Genomic DNA, 13494 nt, shown 5'->3' on the forward strand with positions numbered 1-13494 from the left:
GTTTTTCTGGAGCTACAGAAATCCAATGGGTGCGCTCTCAATTGGGCTGGAAAGATAACATCTTGGGCTTTCCAGCAATGTATAATAGTTCATACTTTTTTTCGAGATTTGATGGCTCAAACTGCCGTTCAAACACTAACCAGAGACCCTTTTCTGGCATAAAACACCCAAACTGGCACCAGAGCTGGAGTTAAACGCCCAAACTGGCATCCAAGCTGGCTTTTAACTCCAGAAAAAGCCCATGTATGTGTAAAGCTCAATGCTCAGCCCAAGCACACACCAAGTGGGCCCCGGAAGTAGATTTATACACTATCTGCACTTAGTTACTTATTTTCTGTAATCCCTAGTAACTAGTTTAGTATAAATAGCACTTTTTAATATTGTATTGATGCTTTTGATCCTTTTTTGATCTTTTGATCAAATTTATGCTTGGCTGGCCTCACGGCCATGCCTAGGCTATTTTCTCTTATGTATTTTCCAACGGTAGAGTTTCTACACCTCATAGATTAAGGTGCGGAACTCTGCTATTCTTCATGAATTAATGCAAGTACTATTGTTTCTCTTTCAATTCACGCTTACTTCTTCTCTAAGATATAATCGCGTACTTAATTCAGTTAAGTCAGAATGAAGGGGTGATCTGTGACAATCACCCACTATCTTCGTTACTCGCTTAGCCAAGATCCGAGTGCCTGAGAACCACAAGCGGTCTATATGATGTTCAATGTAGTCATTGGACGACAGCCAGAGTATAGTCTCTTGGGGCTCTGATCCACGGACCGAGTCCGTGAGGTTAGAACCTTTGTGGTATAGGCTAGAATCAATTGGCAGCATTCCTGAGATCCAGAAAGTCTAAACCTTGTCTATGGTATTTCGAGTAAGATCTGGGATGGGATGACTGTGATGAGCTTCAAACTCACGAATATTGGGTGCAGTGACAGTGTGCAAAAGAATAGAGAGATCTTATTCTGACACAAGTTAGAACCGATAGATGATTAGCCGTGCGGTAGCTGTGCCTGGTATTTTTCATCCGAGATGAGAAATCCGACAGTTGATTAGCCGTATAGAAATCGTAGCTGGACCATTTTCACTGAGAGGACAGATGGTAGCTATTGACAACGGTGATCCACCAACATACAACTTGCCATGGAAGGGAGTACGCATGATTAGATGAAGACAGTAGGAAAGTAGAGGTTCAAAAGCAACAAAGTATCTCCAAACGCTTATCTGAAATTCCCACAAATGAATTACATAAGTATCTTTATTTTAATTTATGTTTTATTTATCTTTCAATTATCAAAACTCATAACCAATTGAATCTGCCTGACTAAGATTTACAGGATGACCATAGCTTGCTTTCAGCCGGCAATCTCCGTGGGATCGACCCTTACTCAAGTAAGGTTTTATTACTTGGACGACCCAGTGCACTTGCTGGTTAGTTGTACCGAAGTTGTAAAAGTGTGAATCACAATTCTGTGCACCAAGTTTTTGGCGCTGTTGCTGGGGATTGTTCAAGTTTGGACAACTGACGGTTCATCTTGTTGCTTAGATTGGGTAATTTTATTTTATGTTTAAGCTTTTTATTTTTATTTTCGAAAAATACAAAAAAATTTAATAAAATCGTAAAAACAAAAAAAAATTTGTGTTTCTTGTTTGAGTCTAGTGTCAAATTTTAAGTTTGGTGTCTTGCATGTCTTTAATCTTTCTTAGATTTTTGAAAATTCATCATGCGTTCTTTCTTGATCTTCAAGTTGTTCTTGATGATTTTCTTTGTTTAATCTTATGATTATCTTGTTTTGTGTTTGATGTTGTTTTTTATTTGCATTTTCGAATCCATAGTGTCTAAACATTCAAAATTTCTAAGTTTGGTGCCTTGCATGTCTTTCTTTTCTTAAAAATTTTCAAAAATATGTTCTTGATGTTCATCATGATCTTCAAAGTGTTCTTGGTGTTCATCTTGACATTCAAAGTGTTCTTGCATGCATTATTTGTTTTGATCTTAAAATTTTATGTTTTGTTTCATTTTGTTGTTTTTCTCTCTCTTCATTCAAAATTCAAAAGTAAAAAAATATCTTTTCCTTTTTATTCTCATAATCTTCGAAATTTTGAGTTGACTTGGTCAAAAATTTTTAAAATTTAGTTGTTTCTTGTTGGTCAAGTCAAAATTTTAAATTAAAAAATAAATAAAAAATTATATATCTTTTCAATAAATAATACAGATAAATGAGGATTAGAACATAAAGCAGAGGAATCACAGAGAAAAAGAGCTTACTGGCGTTAAAACGCCAGTAAAGAGGTGTTTTGGGCGTTAAACGCCAGAATGGCTATCATTATGGGCGTTTAACGCCAGTAAAGGTATCATTCTGGGCGTTTAACACCAGAAAGGGCAGCATTCTGGGCATTTAGAAAAACGCCCAATAAAGAAGGATTTTTGGCATTTAACGCCAGTCAGGATATCTGGCTGGGCGTTAAACGCCCAAAGAGGCAGTCAAGTGGGCGTTAAACGCCAAAATGGATAGCATTATGGGCGTTTAACGCCGGGATGACACAAGGGAGGTAATTTTGTTTCCAATTCGATTTTTTTTTCAAATTTTCATGTTTTAATTCATAATTTTGTATGGCTATCTTTTTCATCCCTTTTAAATTTTAAAATCTTATCTTTTTCATATCATCTTTCATCAATCATATCTTTCTATCTTATCTTTTTCATTTTTCTTTTAATGTTTTCGAAAATTTTAAAACTAATTTTTCAAAAATCCTTTTTCTTAATTTTATTTAATATTTACGAAAATCCTTGCTAACAATTAATGTTTTGATTCAAAAATTTCAAGTTTGTTACTTTCTTGTTAAGAAAGGTTCAATCTTTAAATTCTAGAATCATACCTTTTAGTTTCTTACTAGTCAAGTCATCAACTTTAATTTAAAAAATCAAATCTTTTTAATTTCTTTTTCAATTCTTTTTCAAAATAAATTTCAATCATGTCTTTTTAAAATTTTAATTTCAAATTTTTTTTCTAACTTCTTATCTTTTCAAAATTTATTTTCAGATATTTCAACTAGCTACTTGACTTGTTTGTTTTAATTTAAAAAAAAAAGAAGTTTACTATTTCTTATCTTTTTCAAAACCACCTAACTATTTCTTTCACTTCTAATTTTTGAAAATCACCGACCACTTTTTCAAAATTCTTTTTAATTAACTAATTGTTTTAAATTCTAATTTTATTTTATTTCTTTTAATATTTTTGAAACTAACTTAATTAATTAAATAAAAATAAAAATATTTTTCTTTTCCCTCTTTTAAAATTTGAATAGTCTCTCTCTCATCTCTTTCTATTTATTTGCTAACACTTCTCTTCTACTCATAATTCGAACCCCTCTCTCTTCTCTCTGTTCGAATTGCTCATCTCCTCTTTCTTCTATTCTTATATTCTTCTATTCTTCTATTCTTATACTCACATAAAGGAATCTCTATATTGTGACATAGAGGATTCCACTATTCCTTTTGTTCTCTTCTTTTTCATATGAGCAGAAACAAGGATAAGGACATTCTTTTTGAAGCTGATCCTGAACCTGAAAGGACCCTGAAGAGGAAGCTAAAGCACAATACTCTTGAGAGGACCTTATAGAGAATCTCAAAAAAGAAGCAGACATGGCAGCCGAACCCAACAACAATGCTAGAGATGCGAGGAAGATGCTTGGTGACTATACTGCACCAACTTCCAACTTCTATGGAAGAAGCATCTCAATTCCTGCCACTGGAGCAAACAACTTTGAGCTTAAGCCTCAATTAGTTTCTCTAATGCAACAGAATTGCAAGTCCATTGGAAGACCCTCATCATTTCTTAGCTGAATTCTTGTAGATCTGTGATACTGTTAAGACCAATGGAATTGATCCCAAGGTCTATAGACCTATGCTTTTCCCCTTTGCTGTAAGAGACAGAACTAGGATATGGTTGGACTCACAACCTAGGGAAAGCCTGAACTCTTGGGATAAGTTGGTCACTGCTTTCTTGGCCAAGTTCTTTCCACCTCAAAAGCTGAGCAAGCTTAGAGTGGACGTCCAAACATTCAGACAGAAAGAACGTGAATCCTTCTATGAAGCTTGGGAAAGATACAAGCAATTGATCAAAAGGTGTCCTTCTAACATGCTTTTAGAATGGAGCATCTTGAATATATTCTATGATGGTCTGTCTGAATTGTCCAAGATGTCATTGGACCACTCTTCTGGTGGATCTCTTCATCTGAAGAGAACCCCTGCAGAAGCTCAGGAACTCATTGAAGTGGTTGCAAATAACCAGTTCATGTACACTTCTGAAAGAAATCCTGTGAGTAATGGGATGACTCAGAAGAAAGGAGTTCTTGAGGTTGATACTATGAATGCCATATTAGGTCAGAACAAAATATTGACTCAGCAAGTCAATATGATTTCTCAGAATCTGACTGGATTGCAAGCTGCATCCGACAGTACTAAAGAAGCCTCCTCTAAAGGAGAAGCTTATGACCCTGAGAATCCTGCAATGGAAGAGGTGAATTATATGGGAGAATCCTATGGAAACACCTATAATCCTTCATGGAGAAATCATCCAAATTTCTCATGGAAGGATCAACAGAAGCCTCAACAAGGCTTCAATAATAATAATGGTGGGAGAAATAGGTTTGGCAATAGTAAGCCTTTTCCATCATCTTCTCAGCAACAGACAGAGAATTATAGCAGAGCCCCTCTGGCTTAGCAAACATAGTCTCTGATCTATCTAAGGCCACTCTCAGTTTTATGACTGAAACAAGGTCCTCCATCAGAAATTTGGAGGCACAAGTGGGTCAACTGAGTAAAAGAGTTACTGAAACCCCTCCTAGTACTCTCCCAGCAATATAGAAGAGAATCCAAAGAGAGAGTACAAGGCCATCAATATAACCAAAATGGCCGAACCTATAGAGAAGGAAGAGGTAGTGATTTCCAGTGAGGAAGATCTCAATGGACGCCCACTAGCCAATAAGGAAGTCCCTAATGAGGAACCAAATGAATCTGAGGCTCATATAGAGACCATAGAGATTCCACTAAACTTCCTATTACCATTTATAAGCTCTGATGAGTATTCTTCCTCTGAAGAAGATGAAGATATTGTTGAAGAGGAAGTTACTCAATACCTAGGAGCAATCATGAAGGTGAATGCCAAGTCATTTGGTAATGAGACTTGGGAGGATGAACCTCCATTGCTCATCCATGAACTGAATACCTTGGTGCAGCTGAAATTACCTCAGAAGAAACCAGATCCCAGAAGGTTCTTAATACCTTGTACCATAGGCACCTTGACCTTTGAGAAGGCTCTGCGTGAGCTGGGGTTAGGTATAAACCTCATGCCACTCTCTGTAATAGAGAAACTAGGGATCTTTGAGGTACAAGCTGCAAGAATCTCACTAGAGATGGCAGACAAATCAATGAAACAGGCTTATGGACTTGTAGAGGATGTCTTAGTGAAGGTTAAAGGCCTTTACATCCCTGCTGACTTCATAATCCTAGACACTGGAAAGGATGAGGATGAATCCATCATCCTTGGAAGACCCTTCCTAGCCACAATAAGGGTTGTGATTGATGTGGACAGAGGAGAGTTAGTCCTTCAATTGAATGAGGACTACCTTATGTTTAAGGCTCAAGGATCTTCTTCTATAAACATGGAGAAGAAGCATGAAAAGCTTCATCCAATTCTCCCCATACAGAGTCAAGCAGAGCCCCCACACTCAAACTCTAAGTTTGGTGTTGGGAGGCCACAATCATGCTCTGAGCATCTGTGATGCTCTGTAAGAGCTTCCTGTCAAGTTATTGACATTAAAGAAGCGCTTATTGGGAGGCAATCCAATCTTATTTATCTATGTTAATTACTTTTTCATTTTATTTTCCATTGTTAGTTTATGCTTTCTTTAGTTTGATGATCATGTGAAGTCACAAAAACAGCTGCAGAATTAAAGCGGAATCAAAAATAGCATAAAAAATAGCACACCCTGGAGGACGGGCTTACTGGCATTTAAACGCCAGTAAGGATAGCAGAATGGGCGTTAAACGCCCAGTCTGGCAGCATTTTGGGCGTTAAATGCCAGAATGGGCAGACAGACTGGCGTTTAATGCCAGAAAAGGGTGTTTGGTGTTTGGCTGGTGTTAAACGCCAGAAAGGGGCATCAACCTGGCGTTTAACGCCAGGAAAGGCAGCAGACTGGCATTTAAACGCCAGAAAGGGCTATCCAGGGGTGTTTACACACCAGAATGGTGCAGGGACCAGAATTTCTTGACACCTCAGGATCTGTGGACCCCATAAGATACCTACCTACCCCAATTATTTCTCTCTCCTCTTCACACCTTTCCATAATACTCTTCCCCAAACACCATTCACCTATCAAGTCCTACCTTCTTCCCCATAATCTCTTCACCATTCACATCCATCCACTATTCCCCAAAAACCCACCTACCTTACCATTCAAATTCAAAACACTTCCCTCCCAAACCCAACCCTTTCTTACACGAATTCCCTCTCTCTTACCCTATATATACCCCTCCTTACCACCTTCATTTTCACACATCATAAACACCTAAAAGCCCCCTAGGCCAAACCATTCACACACATCCATCTCCTCCATCTCTTCTTCCTCTAATCTTTTCTTTCTTCTTTTACTCGAGGATGAGAAAACCTTTTAAGTTTGGTGCGGAAAAAAGCTCTGTTTTTTTCCATAACCATTAATGGCACCTAAGGCCGGAGAAACCTCTAGGAAAAGGAAAGGGAAGGTAGTTGCTTCCAACTCCGAGTCATAGGAGATGGAAATATTCATCTCAAAAAGCCCATCACTAGAAAGAGGATGGAGCAAACAAGAGAGCCCACTCATGGACCTCAACAAGAGCATGAGGAAATCCCTCATCAAGAAATCCCTGAGATGCCTCAAGGGATGCATTTCCCTCAACACAACTATTGGGAGCAACTCAACACCTCTTTAGGAGAATTGAGTTCCAACATGGAGCAACTAAGAGTGGAGCACCAAGAGCACTGCATCATCCTCCATGAAATCAGAGAGGACCAAAAGGTCATGAGAGAGGAGCAACAAATGCAAGGAAGAGACATAGAGGAGCTCAAGAACTCCATTTGTTCTTCAAGAGGAAGAAGAAGCTACCATCACTAAGGTGGACCCATTCTTTAATCTCTTTGTTTATTTTCTTTTCTGTTTTCGGTTTTTATGCTTTATGTTTTGTCTATGTTTGTGTCTTTATTACATGATCATTAGTGTCTAGTGTCTATGTCTTAAAGCTATGAATGTTCCATGAATATTTCACCTTTCTTAAATGAAAAATGCTTTCTAAAAAAGAAAAAGAAGTACATGAATTTCGAATTCTATCTTGAAAATAGTTTAATTATTTTGATGTGGTGGCAATACTTTTTGGTTTCTGAATGAATGCTTGAATAGTGCATATTTTTGATAGTGAAGTTTATGGATGTTAAAATTGTTGGCTCGTGAAAAAATAATGAAAAAAGAGAAATGTTATTGATAATTTGAAAAATCATAGAATTGATTCTTGAAGTAAGAAAAAGCAGTGAAAAACATAAAGCTTGCGAAAAAAATGGCAAAAAATAAAGAAAAAGAAAGAAAAAGAAAAAAGTAAGCAGAAAAAGCCAATAGCTCTTTAAACCAAAAGGCAAGAGCAAAAAGCCAATAACCCTTTAAACTAAAAGGCAAGGGTAAAAAGGATCCAAGGCTTTGAACATTAATGGATAGGAGGGCCCAAAGGAATAAAATCCTGGCCTAAGCGGCTAATTCAAGCTGTCCCTAACCATGTGCTTGGGTCATATAGGTCCAAGTGAAAAGCTTGGGACTGAGTGGTTAAAGTCGTGATCCAAAGCAAAAGAGTGTGCTTAAGAACTCTGGGCACCTCTAACTGGGGACTCTAGCAAAGCTGAATCACAATCTGAAAAGGTTCACCCAGTTATGTGTCCGTGGCATTTATGTATCCGGTGGTAATACTGGAAAACAAAATGCTTAGGGTCACTGCCAAGAATCATAAAGTAGTTGTGTTCAAGAATCAACATGCTAAACTAGGATAATCAATAACACTATCTGAAGTCTGAGTTCCTATGAATGCCAATAATTATGAACTTCAAAGGATAAAGTGAGATGCCAAAACTGTTCAGAAGCAAAAAGCTACTAGTCCCGCTCATCTAATTGGAACTAAGCTTCATTGATATTTTGAAATTTATTGTATTTTCTCTTCTTTTTATCCTATTTTTTTTAGTTGCTTGGGGACAAGCAACAATTTAAGTTTGGTGTTGTGATGAGCGGATAATTTATACGCTTTTTGGCATTGTTTTTACATAGTTTTTAGTATGTTTTATTTACTTTTTATTATATTTTTATCAATTTTTATGCAAAAATCACATTTTCTGGACTTTACTATGAGTTTGTGTGTTTTTCTATAATTTCAGGTATTTTCTGGCTGAAATTGAGGGACCTGAGCAAAAATCTGATTCAGAGGTTGAGAAAGGACTGTAGATGCTGTTGGATTCTAACCTCCCTGCACTCAAATGCGTTTTTCTGGAGCTACAGAAGTCAATTGGGTGCGCTCTCAATTGGGCTAGAAAGCTAACATCCTGGATATTCCAGAAATGTATAATAGTTCATACTTTGCTCGAGATTTGATGGCCCAAACTGGCGTTCAAACACCAACCAGAGACCCCTTTTTTGGCGTAAAACACCCAAACTGGCACCAGAGCTGGAGTTAAACGCCCAAGCTGGCATCCAAGCTGGAATTTAACTCTAGAAAAAGCCTATGCACGTGTAAAGCTCAATACTCAGCCAAAGCACACACCAAGTGGGCCCCGAAAATGTATTTCTGTACTATCTGCACTTAATTACTTATTTTCTGTAATCCCTAGTAACTAGTTTAGTATAAATAGCACTTTTTACTATTGTATTGAGACTTTTGATCCTTTTTTGATCTTTTGATCAACTTTATGCTTGGCTGGCCTCACAGCCATGCCTAGGCTATTTTCACTTATGTATTTTCTAACGGTAGAGTTTCTACATCTCAGAGATTAAGGTGTGGAGCTCTGCTGTTCTTCATGAATTAATGCAAGTACTATTGTTTCTCTTTCAATTCACGCTTACTTTTTCTCTAAGATATACTCTCGTACTTAATTCAGCTAAGTCAGAATGAAGGGATGATCCGTGACAATCACCCACTATCTACGTTACTCGCTTAGCCAAGATCCGAGTGCCTGACAACCACAAGCGGTCTACATGATGTTCAACGTAGTCATTGGACGATAGCTGGAGTATAGTCTCTTGGGTCTCTGAACCACGAACCAACTCCGTGAGGTTAGAACCTTCGTGGTATAGGCTAGAACCAATTGGCAGCATTCCTGAGATCCGGAAAGTCTAAACCTTGTCTATGGTATTTCGAGTAGGATCTGGGATGGGATGGCTGTGACGAGCTTCAAACTCACGAATGTTGGGCGCAGTGGCAGTGTGCAAAAGGATAGAGAGATCCTATTCCGACACAAGTGAGAACCGACAGATGATTAGCCGTGCGGTAGCTGTGCCTGGTATTTTTCATCCGAGACGAGAAATCTGACAGTTGATTAGCCATACAGAAACCGTAGCTGGACCATTTTCATTGAGAGGACGGATGGTAGCCATTGACAATGATGATCCACCAACATATAGCTTGCCATGGAAGGGAGTACGCATGATTGGATGAAGATAGTAGGAAAGCAGTGGTTCAGAAGCAACAAAGCATCTCCAAACGCTTATCTGAAATTCCCACCAATGAATTACATAAGTATATTTATTTTAATTTACGTTTTATTTATCTTTCAATTATCAAAACTCATAACTGATGCGTGAGCATCTTTCCTATCTTTTCCTAGTGAATTTGTATCTAATTTGTTGAGTTTAATAAAGAATTAATTATCTTTTAGCCAATATGGATGCTACTTTGAGTCTTTTGCAATTTTGTTTATTTTAGGTAGCATTCGACTGGATTTGACGGAGCTTCTACAGCTCAAGAATCAAAAGAGATGACGCGTACGCGTGATTTGGAGCTTTCCATGGCGACACGTGCGCGTGACTGACGCGTACACGTGATTTGAAGATTTGCTCAGCGACGCGTTCGCTTGACCGACGCGTCCCGTGACTCGCGGAAAAGACCATTGACACGTACGCGTGACTGACGCGTATGCGTGATATGCGCCACGTGTAGAAAACGCAGAAAACGCTGGGGGGTAATTTCTGGGTCCCATTTTAGCACCCAAGTAGACGCAGATCCAGTGAAGCCAAGTGGTCCCCACATTACAAGACGCGGAGTAGTTAGTTAATTCTGATTTAAATTTAAATTTGATTTTAAAATAGGAAAAGATATTATTTTAATTTTAAAAATTAGATTTTAAATTAATTAGGATTAGTTATAAAAAGGGGAGACTTCTCTTCTATTAGGAGATTCAATTAGGGGGATTCCATTAGGAAATTTTATACAAATTTACATTCCACATTCCATGAGCAACTAAACCTCCACCGTTAAGGTTAGGAGCTCTGTCTATTGTATGGATTGATTCATTTGCTCTTTCTAATTTAATTTATGTTTTGATTTATATTTCAAATAATTGTTTTCGTTCTTTATTTTATGAATTTGGGTGGAACAGAAGTATGACCCTCTTTCTATTTGATTTCTTGTAAAACTTGGAAAAGCTCTTTACTTGAACAACAACTTGAAAACATATTATCCTGAATTTCTAATTGTTTGTATTTAACGGGACATATAATCCCCTTATTTTTGGATAATTAGGATTCTTGTGGCATATAAACTGGAATTTGATCATCACCTTCTAATTGGAATTAATTGACCAAGGAATTGGCAGTTAATGAATTTTAGAGGAGACTAGGAAGGTCTAGTAAGAAAAATCAATCCAAAAAAATAGATAACTCTGAAACCTTAACTGTTTTTTCAATATTTTATTCCCAACTTATTTATCTGCCTGTCTTTAATATTCTAATTTACTGTTAATGCTTTTGAACTTCCAACCACTATTTTCTGTTTGTCTAACTAATCCTATCAAACACTATTGTTGCTTAATCCATCAATCCTCGTGGGATCGACCCTTACTCACATAAGGTATTACTTGGTACGACCCGGTGCACTTGCCGGTTAGTTTGTGGGTTATAAAATACCGCACCAATAACCAATTGAATCCGCCTGACTAAGATTTATAGGATGACCATAGCTTGCTTCAAGGCGGCAATCTCCGTGGGCTCGACCCTTACTCACGTAAGGTTTTATTACTTGGACGACCCAGTACACTTGTTGGTTAGTTGTACCGGAGATGTGAAAAGTGTGAATCACAATTCTGTGCACCACGTACGCACAGATCCCAGTGCGTGACTCATTTATTGCAAATTACTGGGGGCAATTTTTGGGCCTCTAGGGCCTAATTTTGGGACTTTCTGAAGCTGATTCCTCCTATATTAGACAAGGCCTCACTGCATGTGAAAGGGAAGGGGGAGAAATTAGGGTTAGTTTAGCATTATGTAGGTTGTTTTCTAGAGAGAGAAGCTCCCCCTTCTCTCTAGAAATTAGGGTTTTTAGTTTATTTCCTTTGTAATTCCCCTTTTTATTTCTTGTTTTAAATCTAGTTTCTTCTACCTTTCCTTGTTTTCTTGTCTTAATTTCATTACTTTATCTTGTCATTTTCTCCATTCTTGGCATTTTTATGTATTTGCACTCTTGTTACTTTAATTTACATTTAATGCAAATTTATATTTCATGCCTCTTTTATTGCTTTATTGAGTTGCTATCTTTATTTTTCTTGCTTGGTAGTTGTAGCATTTACTATTTCTTGTCATTTACTATGCTTTCTTTTTATACCCACCAAGTGTTTGATAAAATGCTTGGTTGGGTTTTTACATAGTTTTCTCACTCTTGGTTAGGAAATTGTGTGGTTTGGGTGAACTTGAGTGGTGGATGTCCATTCCACATTGTGTGAGGGTTTAGGACTTGTGGATTGAGGTTAATTGGTGAGTTGTGGATTGAGGTTAATTATGCCCTTTTGACTTATTCTTGATGTAGGGTTGACTAATTAGGATAGCAATCACCATATTTGTGGTCCACAACTAGGATAGCAAGCCCTAATTACCCAATCCTCACCAAGAGCTCTTTTAGTACTTAATTTCTGATTGCATTGCTTTTACTTGCATGTTCAATTTAATTACTTCCATATCAAGTTACTTTCTTGCATATTTATATTTCTTGCTACTTACATTTCCTTGCCATCATCCAATCCCCATTGTTCCCTCATAGCCAATAATGACACTTAATTGCAACTCCTAAGGAAGATGACCCGGGAGTCTAAATACTCTCGGTTTATATTCGCTTTGATTTGTGACATCTTAAGGATTATAATTTGATTGATGATCAATGGTTGGGTTTGGACTATACTTGCAACGTCAATCTTACTTTTAGTGTGAAAATCCAAACCCATGCTTTTGGTCGTTATCAAATTTTGGTACCGTTGCTGGGGAGTTGCAATGATGTAAAGTTATTGGCTATTGTAAATATGTTAATATGCAAATAACTTGCTTGTTGGTTGTCTTTGTTTATGGTTAGGATTGGGATTCCGGAGGACATTGGATATTCTAGCATTAGTGGGGAAGTCAAGCACAAGCCACCATAGCAAGGGCTCTCCTAATTGTCTAACTTAAAGACATTAAATAAAAGTGCTTGGTAACATTGTTCTAACTCTTCTCTTTTTGTATATATGGGTATTTGCATGTTTGTTTGATTGGTTAATTTATAATTAGTTAATTTTGAGATTTGTATGTTAATTTTTGTTTGGATCATGAAATTATAGGTTCTTGCATGTTTTGGTGTTGAGTTTTGATTGAACTAAGGTTTGGTACCTTAGATTTTGAAGAAAATTTTTTGGGAAAAACAGGCATGTGCGTGCGCACACACCTATGCGCACGCACACAGCAACGAAAATTCACCTCCTGTGTGTACGCACCCATCTGTGCGTACGCACACAAGCTTTTATGCCCTCTGTTCACACCGCCAGCACGCCTTGTGCGTGCGCGTTTGATACTAGCATAAACTTGATGCTACGATTTAGGAAATTGCACAATCGGCAAAATTCCTTCCGGCAAGTGCACCGGTTATCGTCAAGTAAAAACTCACAATAGAGTGAGGTCGAATCCCACAAGGATTGGTTGAATGAGCAATTCGGATTAGAAGTTTGTTCTAGTTGAGCGGAATCAAGATTTAGATGAGAATTGCGGAATATTAAATTGCATGAATTAAAGAGCTAGAAATTAAATTGCTGAAATTAAAAGGGATGGGGGTGATTGCATGAAATTAAATTGCAGAATGTAAAGAGAAAGTGTAGATCAGAAATGGGGAGTTCATTGGGTATTAGGAGATATTGAGATCTCCGAATCAAAACATTTTTATCTCTTCCTCAACCAATGCATTCATTGAAT

The 13494-nt window shown here is 37.5% G+C and overlaps 1 non-coding gene across 1 annotated transcript; it reads right to left on the reverse strand.

Moving 5' to 3' along the window:
• Positions 1-4040: 4040 nt before the first annotated feature.
• On the reverse strand, positions 4041-4148 carry LOC127739907 (small nucleolar RNA R71). The gene has a single exon (XR_008000649.1). It is a non-coding gene; the product is annotated as a small nucleolar RNA R71 (small nucleolar RNA).
• Positions 4149-13494: the final 9346 nt, after the last annotated feature.

Source organism: Arachis duranensis, chromosome 6 (genome assembly GCF_000817695.3).
Source record: "Arachis duranensis cultivar V14167 chromosome 6, aradu.V14167.gnm2.J7QH, whole genome shotgun sequence".
NCBI classification, from domain to species: Eukaryota; Viridiplantae; Streptophyta; class Magnoliopsida; order Fabales; family Fabaceae; genus Arachis; species Arachis duranensis.